Source organism: Quercus lobata, chromosome 5 (assembly GCF_001633185.2).
Source record: "Quercus lobata isolate SW786 chromosome 5, ValleyOak3.0 Primary Assembly, whole genome shotgun sequence".
Classification (NCBI taxonomy): domain Eukaryota; kingdom Viridiplantae; phylum Streptophyta; class Magnoliopsida; order Fagales; family Fagaceae; genus Quercus; species Quercus lobata.
Genome location: NC_044908.1, coordinates 9259274 through 9272730, shown reverse-complemented (window position 1 = coordinate 9272730; position 13457 = coordinate 9259274). Strand labels below are relative to the sequence as shown.

The 13457-nt window shown below is 31.7% G+C and overlaps 1 pseudogene; it reads right to left on the bottom strand.

Moving 5' to 3' along the window:
- LOC115989903 overlaps nucleotides 1-12016 on the bottom strand; it is a 61068-nt pseudogene extending 49052 nt beyond the window's left edge.
- Between the last annotated feature and the right edge of the window lie 1441 nt (nucleotides 12017-13457).

Sequence of the window (13457 nt, the reverse complement as noted above, 5' to 3'; positions counted from 1 at the left end):
GACGTAGACCTTAAGTCTACGAACTTGGACCTGTACTAGTTGCAGCTGAACGGGGTAAAAAGACCATTTTGCAATAGTGTCGGGCTTGACTTTCCCCCGCAAGAAATTCAGCCCATAGAAATACGCCAGTATCAAAGTGACAAGAAAGGAGAAAAATACAGTCTTTCTAATCAATCAAATTAAAACTAGCACCGTCTTTCTAATTAATCATCTTTCTATTCCATCAAATAAAAACTAGTTATGGCACATGTATAATGTGATCCATTTGTTGGTCTGCCTTCAGGGCAATAATGACATGTTTGAACCTTTTTTTTTTTTTTTTGGTTTCCCAGTATTCTTAAAGCTCTCAACCAGAAATTAATCAATGTTTGTGATGGGTGGACCTTAGTGGGGTAAATCACTGGCAAAAGAGTTTTTTTTTAAAAGTGCAAGTACCTAGATTCGAACTAGGAAGCACACCCAGTCAAACCTGAGACAAGTATTTTGAGATCAAGTACCCAACCACTTGGCCAACCCACCTGGGATACGTTTGAACCTTTTAATGCTATATTAAATTGACTTGTTCATATTTGACACCACATGTAGAACACAATTTGTCAAATATGAACAAAGCGAAAATCATACGTATAGAACACAATTTGTCCAACATCCAATATATGTGAAAGCCACACACAAAGCCAAAGCCTAAATGAAACTCTCTACTGTACCCCTTGAAAACTGGTTTACAAGGGGTACCTAAGAATTTAGATACACATGTTTAAATTTGCACTTAATTCATATGGAACACTTGAATTACAAGTTCGTAACATACCACCATACTTTGCAATTGACATCCACGACAACTAACTCTATCGACACTAACCTAATGATAGCCATTTTTCTTTTTTGGTAGCTTAACTCACCTATTAGTTATTTAATGATTTAGCAAGACATTTTAATTTAGCCTCTAGGCTGCCCGCTTCAAGATTCAAGCACAAAACCGTAATTCATTTGATCTCATACTCAACGAATTACATTCGGTTACTCGATGTGGTGGTTAACTCTAAAACTAACCCAAGGTCTAGGACTAAGGCCCCCACCAAAAAAAAAAAAAATCCACATTGTAAAAGGCTTAAAATTTTATTAAATAATTGGGCTCTTTTTTATATTTTATAAGTGATGCTAAGGATGCCACAAATTTTATTATAGGCTTACAAATTGACATGTCACTAATCACAAATAAAAAAATAATTCAAACACTCATTAATTAGGTTATTGAAGTTCATCAATTACAATCATTATCACATCATATTATGACTATTTTGTAGTATCTTTAGTATTTTTTTTTTCTTTTGCATTTCTAACGAGGCTTCTAAAATAGGAGACCAATAGAAATTTAACCCAATTGAAACCCTAAAATGTTTCAAAAAATTATGTTGCAAATGTGTTAGATTATAACTAAATAATATTCATCTATCTTTTCTCTTAAAATGAAGATATAAAAGTAAAATTTAGATTATAACTTAGACAAAATTTAGTTACAAAATTAGTCCTAACCTAAGACTACAACTTTACTCAATATCATTAACATTACTAGATATTTTGAAAATCTAACAATTGGATTGTGTGTTCTTTACACTCTTAATACACATATCAAATATTATTTCAATGGAATATTATTTACTATATGATTTATAAAATTATATTTTATGCATAATTTTAAACTACAAAAACTTACAGTTTTAGCAATTTATTGATGACATATCTATTAATCTTTAATTTTTTAGAAATTTTGCAAGCATGGAGGATATAAAAAGAAAATGTAATTCATTGGTAGATTTGTCAAAATTCACCTCCAATAAAAAGATATAGAGTAAAGTGTGAGGAGACAAATTCATGAGTAGAACCAAAGGCAGAGCCAAGGAAGTGTGAGGAGACAAATTCCCTAAAAAGTCTTTAAGTAACTTGCCTTTGTCTCAAGGTCTGCAACTTACCGAAGGTCGTAGCCTCCTCTTGCATAAGAAAATAAACAAAGAAGCAATCCCCAAGTTCCACTTTAAACAAACCATAGAACCAGCCCGACATAAAAAGAAAAAAAAAAAATCCCGTTTTGAAAAAATTAATCTAACATCTAAAAAAAAACCCACTAAACTATAACAATTTAACCAAAAATATATATATATATATATATATATCCCATTTTAAATAACAAACTACTACTAGCCTAGCTTGCACTGGAAAGAGAGCACAACTTCACTTTTTTCTTAGCTAAATCAGTAAATTTATTACTCACTTCCACCACTGTTCACAACACTCTTTTTCCCTTCACTTGAATTTTTTACTTTTCTCGTGGCATCTAAAGCTGTGACTCCCATATTTTATAGTATTCAAGGCTAGGTGGAAGGGTCCAATTATGCTCCTACTTAGAGAACCATAAGTTATTTCATCAACTTCAAGAGATAGAGATGATAAAACTCTCAACAAAGGTTTTCTTTTCTTTTCTTTTCTTTTTGTATAAAATATTACAAGCAAGTGGTTTTCCTAATTATCTCCTTAAAGAGAATTTTATGTGGCCCACATTTGAGTGAAGATGAAACTCATGTCTTAAGTTTCCTATTTGTGAAAGTTACATGTTAGATGTAACATCCTTTAGTAACTCTCAAATGGTGTAACCCATTTGGTTAATAAACACCATAAAGTTACAACTTTTAAGCTCCTTGATGGAAGGAGAGTTATGGAAATCTTCATTTAAAAGGGTCCCTAGTCTAGCCTATGTAAATAGCCTCTCTCCATCAAAAGGATATATGTAAAGTAAAGGTCATAGACTAGAAGACACCTTTTATAAACACTATTATCATATAGTGAGTCTTCTTTTTCTCTAAACACTTAAACAACTATGGCTGAAGGTATGTCTATGTTATTTTGTTTCCGCTGCACTCTGAATTTTGTCTTACATTTGGTATCAGAGCCATCCTTCATGCTATGTTGTTTAGTGATTTTAGTTTGAGAAATTTCTATTATTTCCAATCATGGTATATTTTTGTACCATCTATGGTTAAAGTTTGTATGCACTAATTTAATTTTGGGATGAAATTTAAGTTGTGCTGGATGCAAATATAGAGCATGTATACTTTAAATCCTATAGAACAAGTTTTGTTTTGCATCTTTCTTGGTATTTTCGTAACGAATTACCATTGAGTTTTGAGATTGGAAGAATCAATTTGAAATCCATAAGATTATTAACTATATAGAACTACATAGGTTCAAAGGTAGATATGTTATATCAATTTGTTTTTTCATTACATTTGGACTCAAGGACATTGTTTTCTCTAAAATTGTCCACGTATTGTATATTACAAAATGCTAATGTGCACCAATGGTTAATTCAACTATTTGGAATGGTTAATATTAAAGTGTTCATAAATTTGATTTTGATTTTGATATTCATCAAGTGCTCATCCAAGTATTTAAGTTTGTTTCCTGGATATAAAATCTTAATTATTTGGAAAATAATTTGTGACAGTATAGTGGCTCATATGACAAACATGCCTCAATAATTTGTACAATTTTCAATTGTAAATTGCTTTAGAGACTATTTTTTGTGGATCAATATATTTGGCATGATAACACAAATGATCCTTATATTTTGGAAACCATAACTTTTTACAATAAATTATGGGGATAAATGTGTTGCATGTAAGTTTGAACTTATTTCATAAAGTTTATTGTTACACTTACATATGAGATTTGGATCATTCAAGTGAGTAATTTATTTAAGTGCATTTTAGGTTTCTTTGCACTTATCATGTATTTAAGTATTATTTCATGTCATTTTGGAGTGCATACTGTCATGATCAATATTAGGATTGGTTGATCTTTATGATGCTATTTGAAGTGGTGAATATCAAAATGACATGGGAGTGGCCATAGCATCCTAAGCCATGATGATAATCACATCAAGAAATTTTTACAAGACTTCATTAGGTACAAAGGCATCTAAGTGGCAATTAATTCATGAAGATAATGACTTGGCCCCATAGGGAGGTTATTATTTTTATGATTTAATTGGAATAAAATGGTGAATGTAGCATTAAGATGAGATTTTTCCTAGGCCCATAGGTATGGAAAATTTGATTCTTAGTGTTTATATTTACTAGTTTTATGAATAAAGTTTTATAGTAAATTCATGCATGATGCGCCTCTGCCCATAGGAAGGTCGAATTTACTACTAAATTGACATTGGTTAATTTAGAATTAAAGTTTAAGTTTCATAGCATTAAAGTTTATATTCTTTGGGTTTGTGGATCTATGTTTTGGTACTCACGTGGATGAATCACCCATCTTATTGAATAAAATATGTCAAATAAGAAACTAAGTACGAGGGTGGGAGTGATTTGATTGCTTGAGAGTAAGAACTTGGAAATTTATTCCTATAAGGTTAAAGGTTTTGTGAAAGCTATTTATATTAGTTTACAAGATCCATTAAGGTTTGACTCCTAATAAAAGTTTTATATTGCAAAATTTAGGCATATAGGCACCCTACTAATGGTATATAAAAGTACACCAACTTTGTTGTGCCATTTGGTTTTACTGGGTGCATTGTTAATCAGTGTGTATACCTTAAGATCAGTGGGAGTAAATGCATTGTTTTTACGCCTAAATATGTGACATACTACTTGGAAGTAGTGATTTTATTTTGTCATGTAAGACATCCTACATGCTATGAAGCTATAAGACAGGCATTATGGATAGGTCTTAAGGTTGTCGATTTTATGATGAGACCTTTAAAGATTTTTTCAAAAATAACTCGGCTATAATTTTCTTCTCTAAGGACAATGAATGTGAAAGCCGAAATAAACATATCGACATAAAGTAACTCAGACTAAGAGAGAGTTTTAAGAAATTGAAAGTGTCCATTGTGTTAAAATTATTGAGCTAATATATATTAATTCCATAACTAAAGGTTTGCCGGCAAAGCAGTATAAAAGTCTTTTGGACAGAAGGAACCTGTTAGCTCATTTAATGTTTAATTTCTCTCTAATTATTCTATGTTTTGGACACATATTTGGTTATTTTTGGAGAAGAAAATATATGATTTTTATTTTGTGCACATAAAGTATATATATATATATATATATATATAAAGTTTATTTAATCCATGGGGATAAATAAAGAACAGTATATCCGTGGGGATGTTTAGAGGAGGACCCGAATGGCTAATAGGTAGTCCATTCATAAAGAATTAATGGCCCATAAAGTACTCACGTAAGGATTACCATACATTGTAATACATGGAAGGAAGTATTCATTATAATTAAGGGTATTACTGCCATGATTCATGTATTGGATTCTTTATTTGAGTGGGAGCATTTCACAACTAGTGACATGGATAATATCATGGCTATAGCATAATGATAATCACTTATTGAGTTATTTAAATTTCATGTGGGCCAAGTGGGAGAATGTAGGATTATATCTCCTTAAAGAGAATTTTATGTGGCCCACATTTGAGTGAAGATGAAACTCATGTCTTAAGTTTCCTATTTGTGAAAGTTACATGTTAGATGTAACATCCTTTAGTAACTCTCAAATGGTGTAACCCATTTGGTTAATAAACACCATAAAGTTACAACTTTTAAGCTCCTTGATGGAAGGAGAGTTATGGAAATCTTCATTTAAAAGGGTCCCTAGTCTAGCCTATGTAAATAGCCTGTCTCCATCAAAAGGATATATGTAAAGTAAAGGTCATAGACTAGAAGACACCTTTTATAAACACTATTATCATATAGTGAGTCTTCTTTTTCTCTAAACACTTAAAAAACTATGGCTGAAGGTATGTCTATGTTTTTTTTTTCCGCTGCACTCTGAATTTTGTCTTACACTAATATGTATTTTTGTTGTGTACCAACTTTCTCTACATGGTATTAAATTTAACTTGAATAAAACCTTCAACAGGCAAATACAATCAAAGACAAATGCATAATAACTCAGTGGCAAAAACACCATTTTAATTTAGTCCCTATATTTTGGAGTCATAGTCAAATATTAATGCGATAACAAGTGGTGTAATATTAATGTGATAACAAATCCAATTGATGTTACTTCAACAACAAACCAATTCCATCATATCGAAATACATTAATTATCATAGATTATGGTTTTACATCACTTTATTATTATAGTTATTATTAATTTCTTAAGTTATGTTTACTAATTACGGTTTGGCATTCGGTCCAATCATTCCACTTCATGATCAGGCCAGTTCGGTCTATTTGTATCCCATTAGGTCCACTTTAGTCCATTTTAGTGTACTTACTAATTAAAAATTGAAAAAGACAGATTTGGGTTGAGAGTATTATCAATTATTTGAATAATATTAACTGTAATTATATAATAATTTTTATTATTTTGATAATAATTTCCTTAAGAGAATGAGAAATTTGACTAATAAATTTAAAACTTAAAAATTTTAGTTGTACTAAAATAAATTAGGAAAATATAATGTATAATAACAACAATTAGAAGAATATGGATCACTTCAAAAAAGACTAATCAACCGAAAATACTAAAAAATATAAAATTATATATTTATTAAAAAAAGAGATATAAATTGTTTAATTTTTAGGGAGAAAAAATTATTAACAATAAAACTTAGATAATAAATTATACATTATACTACATTTCAAAACAATTGTATATTTTCACGCATTGCGTAGGTCTATGACTAGCATTGTGTTTACTTTCAATCTTGTTTTTTGGCATTTTTGAAAGAAAGTGAACAGGATTAGTGTATTTCTATTTGGACTTATAGCAGTATTTTTCTGTGTTAGTTTTGACATGAAAGACAAAGCAGGAATGGAATGTGTCATAGCTGGAATGTGAGAGATATGTCACAATGGAGAAGTAATGTAGCTTTTGGAACTTTTAGATATTGTTAAGCCTTAACGGCAGAGAGATTAGGCTATGGAATGGCTCTTTATTGGCATCATAAGTAACTGTTAAAAGTAATAAAGAGGTGATGGTTTTGTATACCTGATTTTAATTATTCTTAGGTACCTATGTTTGGGTACACAGCGATAATAGTTCAAGTTGTGATTCAGCAGACTCAATGACTGGTAGCCCTGATGTTAACGTCAAGGCTGAACACTTCATTGGAAATTATTGGAGAAGTTAAAGCTGATTTTGAGAAGCCAGGGAGAGGGAAGTCTAATCCAGCAAGGCTGAGAAGTTCGAAAACCAGGCGCAAGAATGAGAAGTAGTATTTTAAACTCTATTGTTTTCTATTTGAACTTTAGCTGTCTTTCTGTGTTCTTCTGTATATGAGAGAGAGTAGTCTTGGTTGGCATGTTACAGAAAATAATGCATTGTCTACCATTGTATATATGTATGAGTCTTGACATTATCACATTATGGTTTTCAAATAATATTTGAGTTGGATTTGCTCAATGCTTTACTTCAAATCTATATCTATATATTACTAAAAGTTGAAACGTAGCGTTTAATATTGCTGCTCTCACGTTGCGCTACATCAGTTGCCACGTCATCCTTTTTTTTCTTTTTCTTTTTTAAATATAATTTGTCCTACAATTTTAAAATGGTTTTTACAATTTCCAGCCCTATAAATGCAGTCCACTACTTATTTATTTACTTTCACTATCACCCTATAATAAATCTAACCCAGTACTTATTTATTTACTTCCACTATCACCCTATAATAAATCTATATAATTAATCTAGCTCACCTCTTATTTATTTAGTTCCATTATCAAGCCCAACCCAAAACATTTTCAAAACAAAAAAAAAACGTAGAAACTTTTCAAGCTTTAGGGTTTTTTTTTTTCCAATTTTCCTATAATTGTTTTTAACATTTATTTTTTTAATATTTACACTTCTCTAACCTTTCTCTCTCCCTTACCATTTCATCTCCCTACTACTTCAATTTTTCTCCCTCCCCTACCTTTTCATCTCCCCACTCCCCTTTACATTAATATTATTCTTCTATTTTCCCTTCATTTTCTTTTATTTTTGTCTCTTCTTATTCACACCCTCTTACTATAAATTTGTCACTATCTCTTCTATGTTATTCATAGTTTTCCCTCAAAAAAAAAAAAAAAAAAATGTTTCCTCTCTCTCTCTCTCTCTCTCTCTCTCTAAATTTTTGGTGGATTTTTTTTTTTTTTTTTCTTGCATCTCTACTTTAGGTTGATAATTTTTTATATTCTTTAAAACTCTATTTTGGGTTAATGCGATTTAGTTTTGTTTTTTAAATTGTTGTTGTTTTTTTTTTTTGTTAAATGTTATCCTATTGCGTTCTAAAGAATTAAATATAGCATATAAAAATATAATATTATTCTGTTACATAGCATGATTTTTTATAGTGCTCAATTTAGATGTTAAACTATGAGACTTTACTAATTTTTGTTTATTTTCTAATCCTTTGTGGTGAACAAAGTACTCTTAATAGTTGTATTAGAAGTGCTCTATAATGTCATTTATTTAAAGAAAAGCAAAGGTTAGCCAAACGAAAATAATCGGATAGATGACAAATTTTAACTTTTGCAATTTTATTTTAATTATTATTATTTTATAGCAATGCATGTATAGAAATTTAATTCTTAGATTTTGCTAATAATTGTTTATTTGATAATATGTTTTGGGTGGCCGAAATTATAATTTCTACAAAGAACTTAATAGATTATCAAAAACTAAATTTTATCCTAATATTGGTTCAACTAATCATTGTTAAGTTTTATTAATTTTTTTAGTTTACGTTTTTTTGGTGTTTTGGATTGTTCCTATATCACATTTATGATTGTTCCTATAATAAATAAAAATATAATTACGAAATACATTACTCATTATTAGATTAGTTTAAATTGTAAAAAAAAAATAATTAATAAAACCACCATAAAAATAATTATCACACGCAACGTGCGAGTTCGCAGCTAGTTAGTGATGAAAAATTGAACCCCAGCCACGTGCCAATCATTCAGATTCTATTTCTTCACGGTCTTTATTAGTGGCATTTGCATAAGCATTGAAGTATCATTAGAATCACCATTGTGAGAAAGAGGATAGATAAAGTCTTGAAAAGGTAGGAGTGAAGAAAAAAAAAAAGACTTGGTTTGCGTATGACCACTAATTGAATTGACTTATATATGGAAAAACCTTCATGTAATTTTCAAATAGCAATGCTAGAAGCGCACAAATTTTCACAACTTGCCAGAGATGATATGTTGTTATTAAAACTTCATTATTATGTGGCCCACTTTTTAGCAGTTGTGAAAAACTGTCTCACTGGATTTATTGATTATCAATGGTAGATGTTTTGGGGCACGTATTTCACTTTTTTCTGTCCCTTAATATTCTTTGGTGTGTGATGCATAGTACCCCCTCGTGTATTGCATTTTTTTTGTTATTTGGTTTTGTTGATGAGTTTTGACTGATGATTTTGTTTGTATTATGATGCTTTGTGAAAGGTTCCCGGCACCTGGCATTTTAGGTGTACAATACTGCCCCAAGAGGACAAGATTCCTGCCGTTGTCTCCGGGCTAACAGACTTCCATAAACGATTCATGGATGAGTTTCGTGACTGAAAGATTTTGCAAAGCAATTCATTGCCTTTAAGATAATTCACAATAAGGTGTACTCATTGGATACACATGGACGGGTTTTTTCATACATGTCAATCCTTTTTTTTTTTGGGAGAGGATTTTTAATTTTAGTACTCTCTTGAGAAGGATAATATTTTTTTGGTTGGTTGATTTTGCTATTAAAAGTAGCATATTTGAGCACTACCTAAGGAGATGGCCTAATGGTAAGAAGCTCTTATAATCCATCACATCTACGAGTCTAATAGTTGTGCGTTCTAGTAGTGGCATGCCTTATTAGTGCCCAAGTGGCTCCATGCCATAGCGCAATGTGGGGGTTAAGTGATATGGGGGCAATGACCACACCTGTGAGCTCCTATTTTTTGGGACATTTTCCTTGAGGATCAGTGTATTGATTGTGAAGGATCAAGCTTGCAAATCACATGGTTGTGTATCAAAAATAGATAACTGAAGCCCCCCAAAATATTTTCTCCATCCAAGCAGAGGGTTGGAAGATAAAACCCCTTGGTCTGTGTGATCGGTGTGGGATTGTACAAGCATCTTCTTTTCAGAATCATTAGAGTAGGAGATGGAAGATACCTCTGCCAGCAATTCGCATATTTTTGCCATTTGTTAACATTTCTTTTTATCCTCTTATCACAAAAACCAGTTTTGCTAGCGCGGAACAAATTTTCTATTTCTAAACATGGTACTTGAGAAGGAAAAAGAGGAAGAGGGACTGAATTATTGGAGTCGGCACATGGATCATGTATGATCAATAAATACATTGTCAGTTTGGAAACAACTTATTTAATTTTTTAATAAAAAAATTTGCTAAAAGTGTGTGAAGTATACCTGTATTTTGAATATATATATATATAAAATGATGTTTTAAAAACATGTATATAAAGCTGTAAAAGTTAAAAACTAACAAATAAGCTAGTCATGCACAACACCTTCAAAGTCTCATTGGTCACGTGGGGAACATCTATTAGAACTGCACTATTGTCTTATTCTTATGTTGCCCCCATGTGTTGCCTTAAAAGCCAAGACGCAGGTGATTGTGTGGCTTGTGTTGCACTTGATATGAATGAGTGGTGGTGAGCTAGACACATCGGTGCCAGTTTTGATTTTGTTTTTAGTTTTATGATGATTACTTTCAAGGGAAATTAATTGTCTTCTCCAACAAACAAAAAAGAAGAAAGAGTTTCAACTTTCAAGGACATCTGTAAAATAAATGAGCAAGATGCTGGGCTATGTAATGGACCACCAGAGGACTAGAACATTTGTGATGCTATGCTCTTCTGCGTATGCGTCTGGCGTGACTGTTGGCATGCTGATTCTATACTATTAGAGCTGAGCTTTATCAGATCTCTCTCTTGTTTGAGAGTAACTTTTACTGTCAGCATCATTTAGATTCGTCTTTGTATGCTAGTGTTAACGAACATGTTGTTAAGCCACATGTGAATTTGGGGGAAGCTCGGTTTGGTCCTAACTCCAATGTCCTAACATACATACAAAATATTGATTTTTATGGTCTAAACTTTGGGTTGGATAGAAAATTTAAACACTCAAGGGTCATTATATATATACAAATAAAAAAAAAATTAAAAAAAAAAAACTACCTTCTCACAAAATCCTTTCCAATTTAAACTGAGAGTCGGCTTATTTTCAGTGCATTGAAACCGACATAATACAGACACATGTCTAAATTTTAAATTTTGCCATGTGTTCAAATTATGTCGGCAAAGCCTGCAAGGTATTGCTAGGTGTAGTAGTGTAGTACTCATTTGGATGATATGAAAGTTATTATTTAAGAGCATGGTCTTTGAGATATTAGTTAAATATTTGATTCAGTTAATTCTTTAGCCAAAGAGTAAGCATGGCCTTTGACGTAGCATTTTTTACTACTGCTAACATGGTCTGTTATGACTAGAGCAATATCACCCTCACTTGAGTTTACTACTGATATGAATTTCGTTATTCACCAATCACAACAAGCCAGATCAAACCATGTTAGTAGTTACCAAAAATGTTGTGTTTTGATACTTATTTGTTAGGGAACTTGGATGAAAGCAAAGAGAAATTCCACTCTTTAGCCTAGGATGACAAGCCTCACCTTACCCCACCTCACTTCTGCTATAAATAAAAAGGAAAACAAATGAAATCAATAGTAGCTTTCTTTTCATTGAGAGACTAGAAATGCACAATGGAAAAGTCGTCTTTTTTTCATTTCATTGTCAATAATGGTTATTGCAAGGGAAGCAACCACATGAGCTGTGGCCAGAAAAATATGAGTTATGCCGGCTTATTATCTTCCGTGCTTGTTCACTGGCCTTCTCTATTTGCTCAGAGTGTTGCTGCTGTGCTGCTGCTCTCCATTCTTCAGCTTTTCTATGAACAATTGCCATTCTCTTCATCAACTTCTCTTCCAAGTTTGATTTCATCCTTTGAATTTTTACCTAGATAGTCATTTCAAGCTAAAGTTGGATGACTAAAATTAAAATGTTCTAGTTCTTTCAAAAGTAAAATCCAGACAATAGAGGAGAAACTAGGAAATAGACATAATATATAAAGTCAAAACATGCATAATCTCAAAGCAAATGAGGGTAACTTTTGTTTGGTAGTGCCAATGGGGGCCACACTTTTTATCCAAAAGTATGATTTAAGGCTTCCTAATTGATCTGTAATATGATAAAGATATCAGATGTGTAACACTCGTACTTTGTTTTTTTATATTCTGGAAGTACAAGAAGCTATTAAAATAAAGGACCGAACAATGCCGCCATATTTGATTGTATTATTATATTAAACTTGACCAAAAAACTAAGCTCCAAGCATAAGATACCACACCCCAGCTCAAGTAATATTCTAATTCCCCACGAATTTCTAAGAGCTAGATGTTCACATGGGCTTACAAGTGTAAATGTGGACATGATGACTCCTAGCTTTCTACTTATTTCTTTAAGAGTGAAACATATATAAAACTATATTGAATTTGGGGAACACACTCAAACAGAGGCGGTCCAGTCAAGAAAATGGTGGAGTTGTGTCCAATAGCAGCGGGTGGCTCAAGGACTAAAGTAAAAAAATAAGTCTGACAACAAAGCCTTCCAACTATAATCAACATAGTTCAGCCACATGACAGAAATGCACGAGTGAATTGATAAACTAAGATCACATTTGATTCTAAAATACCAAACCACAGCCTCAACTATGTCAAATTCTTGAAGGAGAGTATAGTATCTATGGACATTATCCACAGAAGTCTGAGTTACTAGTTTATAGTAAAAGAAGGATGCATACAGGTGGCAAAAAAATGCTTCAATTTAATCAGGCCTTTTCATTGCTGCAAAAATGCGAGATGATAAAATTCAATGGATGCAATATCACTAATGGATAGCTTTGCCCCATATCATAATCCGCCATGCTATGATTGATATATATTAAGTAGTGTCATGTAACATATATAAATGTGTCCAAATATTCAGACATTGGTTTGGCGGTAAGTAATCAAGTTCATCATTCAATTGAGCACTAATGTCAAAACTCAAACAGCTTTACTTGTGATGATTAAATGCAAGCTATCAAAATCAAAGGACTGAACAAAACCAATTTCAAGATATGACTAGTTTCTTGGTAATAACATGAGTAATTTGAGGGTGATTAAACTGCCTATGATGAATTTCATAATTATACTAATGCAATCAAACTTGTCAAGGTCATTTCATAAGTGAGGAACATGCCCCTGAGTAGTGAAATATTCACAAAAAATAATATGAATTTTCTTGCTACGTTGAAATCGCCCACAGAATTAAAGTTATTACAATACAATTTATTCAAAAGATTGACGGCAAATTTGGTCCATGGATACCAATTAAGTGCATA